Source organism: Pipistrellus hanaki (genome assembly GCF_964339955.1).
Source record: "Pipistrellus hanaki genome assembly, chromosome: 8".
Lineage (NCBI taxonomy): Eukaryota > Metazoa > Chordata > Mammalia > Chiroptera > Vespertilionidae > Pipistrellus > Pipistrellus hanaki.
The window spans coordinates 60,656,399-60,668,631 of NC_140510.1; the positions used below are offsets into that span (position 1 = coordinate 60,656,399).

At 42.5% G+C, this 12,233-nt stretch overlaps 1 pseudogene across 1 annotated transcript; it reads left to right on the forward strand.

Annotated features, from left to right (window-relative positions):
- The first annotated feature begins 3,324 nt into the window (after positions 1 to 3,324).
- On the forward strand, positions 3,325 to 3,860 carry LOC311627083 (large ribosomal subunit protein uL11-like; annotated as a pseudogene). The gene has a single exon. The product of its transcript is annotated as a large ribosomal subunit protein uL11-like (transcript).
- The last annotated feature ends 8,373 nt before the right edge of the window (positions 3,861 to 12,233 follow it).

The following is a 12,233-nucleotide window of genomic DNA, read 5'->3' on the forward strand; positions in this document are numbered from 1 at the left end:
AAATTGCGACTCGCGAGCCACAAGCGGCTCTTAGGCCCCTTGAGTGTGGCTCTTCCACAAAATACCACATGCGGGTGCGCACGTACAGTGGGATTGAAACTTCATGGCCCATGTGCAGAAGTCGGTTTTCAACTCTCAAAAGAAATTTCAATCATACTTGATTCTGTTGACTAATGAGTTTGCAACCACTGGCCTTAGCCTACTTCAGCAGAAACCTTAAAGCCACACATAAGGGTACAGATTTTTCTCTTCCTGTTTCTCAGCTCTGGTGTCCTGTGTTTACATTGGTAAACTTCCTCTCACCTTCACAGTTTATAAAGAAGGTAGTACTCAAAGTCCCTCTTCTCTGCATTGGACAACACTTCAGTACGGAACTCCAGAATGCTGTGAACAGCCTGAACTTCCCTAAGGCCACCTCTGCATAAAGTCCCTCAGGCTGAGTGACGAAGCCCCAACTTCTGCATCTAAGAAATTAGGTTCAAGTCTTGGTTTGCCACAGGAAGGATTCTCGTCAGCGAATTGAAGGTTTGTCTTTCCCCTGCTTCATCAGGTTTTGAGGCTGTGTTCTGTGCTCCCAATTTTTGTCAGTGAGTACAAACTCAGGAAATGACGATGTTGCTGATATTCCAAGAAGAAAAGTTTTTAGAAAAGGAGACTTGCAGGGGAAAGACATGTTAGTGCATTCAGAAACACGTCCTTGAAGGGTATTCTGGATGTTAGTGTCCATTCCCCTTTTTAGCAAAGATGATCAAACTTTGCATCCATTTATGTTGGTCTGGATTTTATGACCCATTTTTCCCTACTGTAATAAGAATGTTGTTTGGAAATGTCATACTCTGTATTTCTAACTCTGAGAAATGCTCTTATATGGGTCTTAGGTCTGGTCTGCCACGGCAGGAGCTGGCATATCAGCTCAAGGGTAACTAGTGTCAGATCACTGAAAATGCTTCCTTTGTTACCTCAAAAGAAAAAGATCCCAGACAGAATATAGCATTTATATTTCTAGAAAATGGAGGATTGACTTTTCTAAGAACTTGAAAATTCTGGTGCAAGGAAAAGTTCTTAACTCTAGACTTAGCTGCATAAAGGAAACATTCTTTAATACTGGAAGAGGTGGTTTTATTTTTACAGCAAGCCTACTCATGACCAAACCTATAACCAATTGCTAATCTCCTGTGTAAAGCATTTTTTTTCCTCTCTGATCTGAAACAGTGATTTATATGAACTGTTGGAATAATGGAACCTCAAATTACAGATGTGTATGTAAAATTGCATAAATGCACTGACTTCCTTCTCCCTGGATATATTTTTAATAAACAGCATTATCCTATATGGTCAGTTTTATTAAATCATGCACAACTAGGGGGTTCTGAGCAGTGGTATGCTTGCATGGGTGGCTTTTGGAAAGCTTCCTGTTTTGGTAAGTGCCAGTAACCTTAGTTTTTTGGAGGCAGATAATGGGAAAAGTTGTAGGATACAAATATATTCAGAGAGGTGACCCTAACGCTTGCTTGTTAGTCGAGAGGTTTATACTGAGTGTAAGATAGTCCCAAGAAGTGGTGCCTTTGGGGTTCGGAGGTGCCTTACAATGTGCAGGATAGAGCCTTAGCTTTCATGACCGGCTGCTCCAGAGCAGTCTATTTCACTGGAACAGAGTGAAATTAACTTAGGAAAGCAAGGGAGGTGGGGGGGTAATTATTAAATTTAGAGGTGTTTATTTTGGGGGATGGAGTTACTCTTTCTAAGAGAACAAATGAAATATATGTATATAGGTACCCACCATACATGTATATGCATGCATACATACATGTTCTAAAATAATTATTTGTTGGTTTTTAAAGGAAGGGGTAAAGAGAAACATCAATGAGAGAGCACAACATCGATCAATCAGTTGCCTCCCTGCACACCCCGTTTTGGCAATCAAGCCCACAGTCCGGGCATGTGCCCTGAGGGAAATCATATTGGCAACCTCCTATTGCACAGGAAGACACCCAACCAATTAAGTCACACCAGCTGGGGCCACACATACATCTTATATATTGTATCGGTATAACTGCCTAAGGATAAAAGCATACTTTTCTCTTGGTCTGTAAAGTGACTTTAAGTCAGAGATGAAAGGGACTGCTAAAGCCAAGCCCATATAAGATAGGCATGTACATAAAGTTGTTATTCTTGCACTGTTGCCAATTTCTGTGGGAGCTGAAAAGCTCATTTTTGTTTGATGCAGTGGTATGAATCAATACTGGCATGTGAATGGGGTATACAGAAGTTTACATGGTAGTTAGTGGCAGTTGTTAGCCAGTATTCCAGTAGAAAGCACAGTGTCCCTTGAGACTGCATTTGGTAGGAGGATATGTAGCCATTTAATTATAGCTATCATCACTCACATGCTTACTGTGGCACATACAAACTCCTGTCTCTTGTCCTTGGCCAGATTAGTAACCTCAGTGTCATCTGGCCTGTGTTCCCGCCCTGAAATAATGCCATCCTACCTATCCAAGGAACTCCCAAGTGAGCAGGCAGCCCCCAGAAACCCCAAGTGCATATTTTGTTCTCCAAGAATTGGCCTTGGAAGTTAGGCAACCTTGATAGATAGGTAAGGTGTTCGTATCTCAAATACTCTGTTGTGGTTTCCTGGCCTGGGTGATGGCATCTGGCAATTCATGTTTCAGGGAGAGATTTTTAATGTCCGCTATGTAACTAAGATGCGTTTACTAGGGACATTAAGAATTTGCATTATTGCCCTGGTAATCTGGCACCGTGGTTGAACATTGACCTAAAAACCAGGAGGTCACAGTTCGATTCCCAGTCAGGGCACATGCCCAGATTGGCTGGATCCCCAGCAGGGGGTGTGCAGGAGGCATCCAATCCATGAATCTCATCATTGACGTTTCTATTCCTCCTCTCCCTTTTTGAAAGTCAATAAAAATACTTTTTTGAGATTGCATAAGGGACAGGTCTGTTTGCATTGGCTGGTTGTTACATGGGTGGTTGCCATAAAGAAACAGGTTGTTTGAAATGATTGTCTAAAACAAAGTGATGGGAGGAAAGCCCCATGTGCTCCGTTTGGTGTTCCCTTCTCAGTGAGGGTTTAAGGCCTCTGTTAGACCCATTCATCCAGTCAATCCTGTTCTATTCCCAAAGTGTGTACTGATCAGTCACTTTAGTGAAACAGTTTCCAACTCTCAGAATCCAGGTGTGGTGAGAACTTGTGCAGAGCTCTGTCAATACATGTGTTTTCAGCTTTCGACCTGCAGGAATCTCAGGTGCAACTTTCTTTGGTTGTCCCCAATTCGGGTTCATCTGACACCAGCTGCCTCCACCATGCCGCCAAAGTTCAACCCCAACAAAATTAAAGTTGTATATCTACGGTCCACTGGTAGGGAAGTGGGTGCCACGTCTACCCTGAGCTCCAGGTGTCCCGCCTCCCCCACCTCCCGAGAAAAGGTTGGTGATGACATCACCAAAGCAACCAGTGATTATAAAGGGTCTGAAGATTATGGGAAACTGTCCATTCGGAACAGACAAACCCAGACCGAGGTGGTGCCTTCTTGCCTCTGCTCTGATCATCAAAGCCCTCAAAGAGCCTTCCAAGAGACAGAAGCAAAAATAAATTTTAAAAAATGAACACATTAAACATTAAGTGGAGATTGTCAGCATTGCCTGACAGATGCGGCACCGATTGTTAGCTAGAGAGCTCTCTAGAATCATTACAGAGATCCTGGGGACTGCCCAGTCTGTGCGTTGCCATGTTGATGGCCGCCTTTGTGACATCATAGATGATGTCAACAGTGGTGCAGGAATGTCCAGCTAGTTCAAGAATTACACAGGGAAATGTTTCCATGAAAAATTGTTTTTGACAACCAAGAAAAAAGGTGGAGCAGGAAGAGCCTTGGCCATTTTCTAGCTAGTCATGACTCTTACTCTCTGCATTTAGGGCCATGGTCGGCAAACTGCAGCTCTCAAGCCACACGTGGCTCTTCGGCCCCTTGAGTGTGGCTCTTCCACAAAATACCAAGGCCTGGGCGAGTCTATTTTGAAGAAGTGGTGTTAGAAGAAGTTTAAGTTTAAAAAATTTGGCTCTCAAAAGAAATTTCAATCATACTGTTGATATTTGGCTCTGTTGACTAATGAGTTTGCCAACCACTGTCTTAGGGTATGCTTTAATATTAATATTTTTACAGTCTTGGGTGTGATTTTTCAAAGTGTCTTCCAGTATTTCTTGACAAAAGACATATGGACATTGTGATTAGCACATTGTTCCTGGCTGTTGTAGAGCACAGGGCTTTCCTGACTCCTGGCTCTGATGGCCATAGCTTCCTCCAGTGATGGTGACAATGCAGAACATCTCCTCATACTTTGAAATATCACAGTGTTGTCCCCTAGCTGAGTGTTCATGTTTGCAGCTTTGGAAAGCATTCAGATTTTATACTCAGCCAGTCATTGTAGTTAATAACAAATCACAACTTTGCAGAACTTATGAAAAGGCACAAAATGAGAAGAGATAAGTACACATTACTTATTTAGCCAGTGTATTTTTATCCCTGTTTTATTTATTTTTTTAAAATATATTTTTAATTGATTTTTTTTACAGAGAGGAAGGGAGAGGGATAGAGAGAAACATCGATGAGAGAGAAACATCGATCAGCTGCCTCTTGCACACCTCCTACTGGGTATGTGCCTGCAACCAAGGTACATGCCCTTGACTGTTATTGAACCTGGGACCCTTCAGTCCGCAAGCCAACACTCTAGCCACTGAGCCAAACCAGTCAGGGCTATCCCTGTTTTATATATAAGACTGAGGTTAGGAGAGTTAAGGTGATTTGCCATGTCCCTGAGCTAGTAAATGGCATCAGGCATCCTAAGGTGAAAAGGCAACCATATGTATTGGGTACTTTCTCTGTATGTGTGCATGTGTGTATGCATGTGTATTTATATAAAATAACGAGAGAAATAAATTCATAGTCACAAAAGCACAGAGTGACAGGCCCTACTACCTGAATGGTACTGAAGTGTTGCCAAATTCATCAGAGCCATTGACCTTAATATTTTTTATATCTCTTGAGTTTAAAACTGAATACATTACTTTTTCCTACCAGTAACAAGGAAAATAGCCTGACTTAAGAGTTCATTGAAACTTTAAGCCTTGGCCAGGTAGCTCAGTTGATTGGAGCTTCAACCTGAGCACCAAAAGGTGGTGAGTTCAATTACCAGTCAGGGCACAAACATTTTCAGGCACTTGTGGGAGAAAACTAATCTCTTCTGAGAGAGAGAGAGAGAGAGAGAGAGAGAGAGAGAGAGAGAGAGAGAGAGAGAGAGAGAGAGAGAGAAAGAGGAGAAAAGCTACAAAACTCAGGTCCTTGCGAAATTGGAATCAGGAGGCCTCCAGCGTTGTCAATTTGTCTCCTAACCATCCACTGCCTACTTCCACCTGGATCCCTGCAGCAGCCAGGCAGGTGAAAGGAAGATGAAACCTGTGATCTTCCTCTCTTAAAAGGTCATTGACCTTGTGTTTGTGGAGCATGAATAGATGCAGGTGGTACCAGAAGAGAGAATGACACCAGATAAATAGATCACTTCACTGCCTGTAGGAGGTATTTAATATTTTAACAGCATATTTAATTATTCAGAGGCATTTCTTTTCTCTTTGTGCAGGTGATGAAAATTGCTGTGAAGCACATAGAGCTTTTTTAAAAAGTCATTCAATTAAAGGGTTTGGTTACCTTTGTAGTTTCAGATAGGTGAACTGGATGACTGCGTCTTACTCCCTTTTTGGTGACATCAATTTTGAATTTGTGTGTAAGAGTTTTCATATAAAATTTTATTTTATCCTGGCTTATTTGCTCACTTAAAAAATATTCATATGATTGTTAGTACAGCAATTGTCTCGGGAATCAAGTTTAATTGATAGATGAATGCAGAAAGTGTATAGATGGAGTAGGCCTCTATCTCGAACTCTGTCTGAAGCCTACCATCCAGAGCTAGCAAAGTTCTTAGCAATCACCTGGTCCAGCTTCCTCATGTTTCAGGTGGAGAAAGAAGTCAAGAAAGTTCAAGGGACCTGATCGTGTGGCTGGTAAGTCAAGACAGCCCAGTCTGGGCTTGCTTTCTTTCCTGGACACCTGAAAAGTTCAGATTGGAGGGCATTAGAGTTATCCCTCACCCTTCCCATTCAACCCAAAAATCTCTTTTCCAGGGCCCTCTCCCAGGATCCTGCTCTTCACCCATGGACCCTCCTGTTTCTCAATCCATCCTTTGGAAGCTCAAATTTCTAAAAGTTTCTCCCCATTTTCTTAGAAACTTTTGCTGGAAAAGAATTTATGTTTAATTTCCACATCTGGCTTTGAATCTAGTCACAAAAACACTTCTTAGAAATATTTACTCTTTTCTTTTACTCATTGAAAAATGGGTGGTTTGTAGAAAATGACTCTTCCTAGGGAATTTTATTCTCTATTCTCCCATTTCTTCCTGAGATTATTATCAGCAATTTCACAGAAATCTTTTTGAAGCTACTATCCAAGGAAATAGCAAATATTGATTTCTTATCTAAGTGGCTTTTAATTAATGTTGAGACTAAATTATGCCCAAAGGAAGAGGACATTTCTAGGCAGAAAAGCTCATCTTGGTGTGGAATTGAAACCTGCCTCCACTCCCCTGTGACTCTCATTCTAGGATAGCCTTTTGTAATCAATCATCATCCTAAATAGCATCTAATCCTCTTTCCATGTGGTAGCTCTTAAAATATGTGGAATATAATCTCATTTCTACTTCTGACTTCCCCATGCCAATATTTTTCTTCTCTAGCTACACTTCCTACATTTTTCTTAAATTCCCAATGACCATCCCACCCCATTCCTTTGACAATGCCAATGTTACTCGGTCTCCCTCAAGTACCTAACATCTTGTCATTGGTTTGTGTGCTCTCTTCATATGGTGGCGTTTAGAGTTCCATGCCCTCCGGCTGTCAGACCACAGGGAGTTGCTCTTTCATTGCAGACAGTTTACTTATATCCATGGAGCCTGAGATTGTATTCACTTTTTTGGCTGCCATGTCATCGTTTTAATTAATATTGAGCGTGTGATAGATGTTACCTCTCAGTCTGTTTCAGCTTGATGTTTCCATCTGCCCATTCCCTTGTGTACTCTTGGTTCAGAGGCTTTGGGGTCACGCTCCCATGGACTGCATGTGGAGAATGAACTGTTCTGGCCTGGGACTCCACGATTAGTATGCAGGACTGGAGACTGCCAGAAAAAAGACTCTCCCTTCTTGTGTTCCTGGGATCCTTCTCAATCTTTGCTATGATCACTACAGATCCAGAGTTCTCTCTGCTGAGGGTCTTTTCTCTCCTTGTCACTGATGATCCAGCCTCTTGTGGATGGTTTTGCAAAGGATGGGAAAGTGTCTCTTATAATGACCAGAGGTAAAAGTGACTGGGGACTTGCAGGGAGGACACAGGCAGGACAATCTGAGGTTTAACCCTCTTATAACTGTCAAAACTTGGAGTCTAGACCTTGCCTCTGGGAACAGGAAATGACAGTTCGTGTTTATCTCATATTACCTGTCTGTCCCATCACTTGCCCAAGGCCCTTTGCAACAATGATACTCTGTAGAAACCAAACACCTCAGACTCTTGGCTCAGAAACATGCTATCAACGTTCTTGCCCTTGCACATTGCCTGTGAAGAGGCTGTCTCCTCCCAGGGGCTCACTTTCCCAGAGATAACACACAGCGACTATTGTTTCCATTCTAAGCTTTACTATCTCCTTCCTTCTGCTTGGTTTGCATTTAGACTGCTCTTCTTTTCCAGTTTCCTAAGGTGGAAGGCTAAGTTATTCAAAGGAGATCTTCATTATTTAATATCACATTACTGACAACCTCTAGTTGTTGAAACATTCTTATCATACCTTTAATTTTTGATAGTTTCTTCTAATTCTTTGAACCTGTTTATTAGAGCTCTTTTAAAAATCTTTGTTCAGGAAGTCCAAAAGAAATCTTTGACGAGGTTCCTCTTGGCTACTTCCCTCCACTGTATATAAAACACACTTTTGTTTCTTTGCTATTTTATAATATTTCTGGTGGAAATTGGGTATCCTATATAATAAAAGGGTAATATGCAAATTGACCCCAACAGTGGAACAAGTCACTATGAGGCACACTGATCTTTCCCTTTGGGCCATCAGGCTCTGATTGCTCAAAGGCAAACAGGCCTGTCTCATTCATCTCAGCATTCCCCACATGCCTGGGCCACATCATATGTGAATCAGTGAATGCTGCCTATAAAAACAGGTCAGAAAAATGAATCTACTGGTCGGTTTTGAAGACTGCTCAACAAAGAGGGAAGCATTGGGTGTAGGTTTGTGTGGCGGGGTAGGGGGAGGGGGGAGTCACTAGTCACTGGAGATTCCCTACAAGTTCTGAAGTCACCCTTTATGGATTGCCTCCTTTTTTTTTTAAAACTTAAAAGCTATTATTGGAGAAAAGAAACATATAGTGAAGTGTAGAAATCATAAGGGGGATTAGCTCCATGAATTTTCATACACCTATGTAACCATGATCCATGTAAAAATTAGATTAAAAAAAAAAAAAAAAAAAGCCAAACATGGCCAGCGTGCTCAGTGGTTTGGACCAGGAGGTCATGGGTTCGATTCCCAGTCATGGCATATGCCCAGGTTGTTGGCTCAATCCCCAATGTAGAACGTGCGGGAGGCAGCCGATTGATAATCCACTGGCATCATTGATATTTCTGTCCCTCTCCATTCCTCTCTCTAATCAATTAAAAAATGTTTTGTTTTGTTTTGTTATTAAATAGAGCAGAGTGCTGGTATTGCCTTCTCCTCCTCTTTTCCCTCAGAGATACCCTTGTTCTGCCTTGTAACATTAGCCATTAATTGTTTTTCAGTATTTGGTGACATTCAACCATGTTGTTGCACAGAGTTGTAATTTGTTTGTTTTTATTGAGATATCATACTTCACTGTATGCCGTCACCATAATTGGTTCATATGTTCACCTGCTGGCAAACATCTGGGCTGTTTCCAGTTTGGAAGTGTTACCAATACAGCTGCTAAGAACATCTTAGTTCATCTCTACTGGTGTTTTTGACCCACGTTTTTCTTACGTGAGAGTAAAACCTTGGGTGAAATTGCTAACTCCCAGGGTATGTTATGTTTGACTTTGGGAGATAGCATCAAAGAGTTGTCCAAATTTACACTACAGCAGCAGTGTCTGCAAGTCCCCACTGCTCAGAGTTCTTGCTATTTTTTCATTGTCAGTCTTTTCGATTTTAGCCATTTTAGTAGATATATGATATTATTTTGGTTTTAATTTTAACTACCCTGATGACTGATGCAGGTGAGCATCTTTTCATGTATTCATTGGCACTTTGAATATCCTCTTTATTAAATCTTCCTCTAGTTTTGCAACACTGTGCCTTACCATTGGGATTTTCATTTTTAGTGAACAAATGTTATTGCTTGTACTTACTAAAAGTTATCAGATCCTGGTTTCCATCAGTTAAGGACTCCTGTGGTGAACTTGTTGCTAATCTCTTTGTGAGAAAGCTGAGCATTTAGGAGTGAATTTTTTCTATTCCCAACCCTTATGGAGAACTCATTCTTTTGGAATGGCCATCAGGCACATTATATTGTGTTCTTAAAAATTACATTTAGGAAAAAAAAAATTACATTTAGCCCTAGCCAGTTTGGCTCAGCTGATAGAGCATCGGCCTGTGGACTGAATGGTCCTGGGTTCGATTCTGGTCAAGGGCACATGCCCAGGCTGTGGGCCCGAGGTAGCCGATCCATGATTCTCTATCATCATTATGTTTCTCTCTCTCCCTCTCCCTCTCCCCCTCCCTCTCCCTCTCCCTCTCCCTCTCCCCCTCCCTCTCCTTCTCCCTCTCCCTCTCCATCCCCCTCTCCCTCTCCATCCTCCTCCCCCTCTCCCTTCCTTTCTGAAATTGATAAAGACATATTTTTTAAAAGTACATTTAAATAAAAAATTTCCTGCCCAGCAAAGGCCCCAGTCTGGGTCAGAGTCCCACTTGCCTTATCTATGTGTGGCTCTGCTAGGGAGAACACGGTGCATTAGCAGAATGTTCAGAAATGTGATAGACCCGGCTGTTTGTCTCTTTTGCACCGTGTCCCCGATTCCCTTCCATCCCCTGTACCTGGACTCTGCCTCTTGCCCAACTCCTTTGTGTCGACTCTTTCTTCGGCTTGTTTGTCCTCGGATGCTGCCTGTTGGCTCACCTGTAGCTCCAGGCTCTGCAGCTGGTGGGTCACTCCTCATGTCTCCTCTGACCACACTGCCACTGCCCCAAGTCCTGCTCAGACCACACAATTCCCAAGCATTTGGCTTTATTGATGGTCCTTTGGGATTTAATCCCAGAATGTAAATATGAGTCAGCATCAAAAAAAATCTATTCTTCCTGAAATGGAAAAATATCCTGTGATCCCTGGATTCTGTGGTGAGCACCCCTAAATCTTTGATTTCTAAAATTCACCGTAGTTGATAACCAGGACGATGACCTAAAATCCTGACGGCTTTATGATGCAGTGTAGTCAAAGCCATGAAATTCACGATTTAAGCTGTTTGCAGTGGAAGAGGGGGCTGGCTCACCTGGGCTAATTGGTACAATCAGAAAAATGACTGGGCACAGTTCCCTTGATGAGCTGTCGGGAGTGTATGAATGTTGTCTGGCTTGTGTCTATTAATTCTCATCTCAGCAGCCAATGGAATATTGGCTACTGACTGAGTAGTCTTTAATTAGTCTATGCCATCTGCATCTAAATAAATTGGCTTAATGCTGAGATAAACGATTGCAGTTGGTTGACTCAGGGACTCGAATGTCCTTTAATTGTCATTGCCTGTTCTCTGAAGGATGCTCCCTCTGCATGCTGCCCTTTGGCGCACAGAAGGTCACACGGGTGCTGTGATAACATTTGCTGGTGACGCGGACCCAATGCCTCAGTTCATCACAAGACAGAGTGACGAGGCAGCCCAGCACCTACAGGGGAGAACTTCTGCCCGGTACCAAGTCTTTACCTTTTCCCAGCGATTTAATTAGATTTCATTAAAAAAAAAAAAAAAAAAAAAAAAAAAAAAAAGCTGCTTTCTTTGGTGGCTGGTCAGCAAAATTGGAATATGCAGAAACTGTTTTCTGAGTTGCTGATTTTATTTGGAGAGCAGTTAAGCCTAATATTTTTTGGATTTCTTCTGTGGCACTATTTTTGGAAATGTGTGATAGGAATGTACAACATGTACCACATAACATAAAAAAAAGGCTTTTGTGGGTTGAAAATAACAATTTGGGTGTCAAATTTATTTGTACTGATAAAATAATTGCAAGTAGCTAACAAACCACTTTATAAATGTAGTTTAGATATAAGTTACCCTTGTAGCAGCACTCCCGGCTCTATTGAATCACTCTGGTCCCTTATTTTGTTTACCCCACTGTAAACTGACCCCTCTCCCCCGACTGAAGTATGCACTGCCCTCCCTCCACCACACCCAGGCCTTCCCCCTACCCCTCTTGCCCTCCCTTCCTTTCCTCAGGATTGCAGGGGATGCCAACTACATTTATCCATTTGTTCAGGACCCAAATATAGGGGTCCTCTTTGACTCCTCTCTCTCCATCCTACCCCAGGGCCAGTGTATCTGTTGTTGCTCCTACTCCAAACCCCAGATACATCCCAAATTTGACCCCTTCTCTCCACCTCCGGCCCCACCACTCTGGATCAAACCGCCTGTCATCACTCTCTTCCTCTACCCTCTGAAGCCCATGCATCCACAGTGAGCCACAGTGACCATCTCATACTGTGAATTCAACCGAATCATCCCTGTGCTTCCCCATAGGGGGAAAATATCTAAGCTCCCTTTCATGGCCCTCCACCCTGCTCCTTTCTAGCTCCTTCTTGCCCATGTTCCTGCAGCTGGTCAGTTTTATCTCAGTTGCATGAACCAGCTCCTACAAATCAATGAGAAAGAAACTATTAACAATAGAAACCCAGGCAGTGGCTCCTCTAAGACGGAGTTTATTGCTCACAGAGCCTAGAAGGTCTCAGAAGGGGAAGGTGAAGCTGGAGTCAGCTGGGAATCCGTTAGTTGAAGGTAGACCTTCGAATGCAGGGGCTTGATGAGGTTTGGGTAAGAACTGCGGTCTGCCAGGATTCGGATTGGTGGGAGCAGCAAGGTGAGTATTTTGAGGCAAAGGGTTGTAGGGCGTAAACTCTT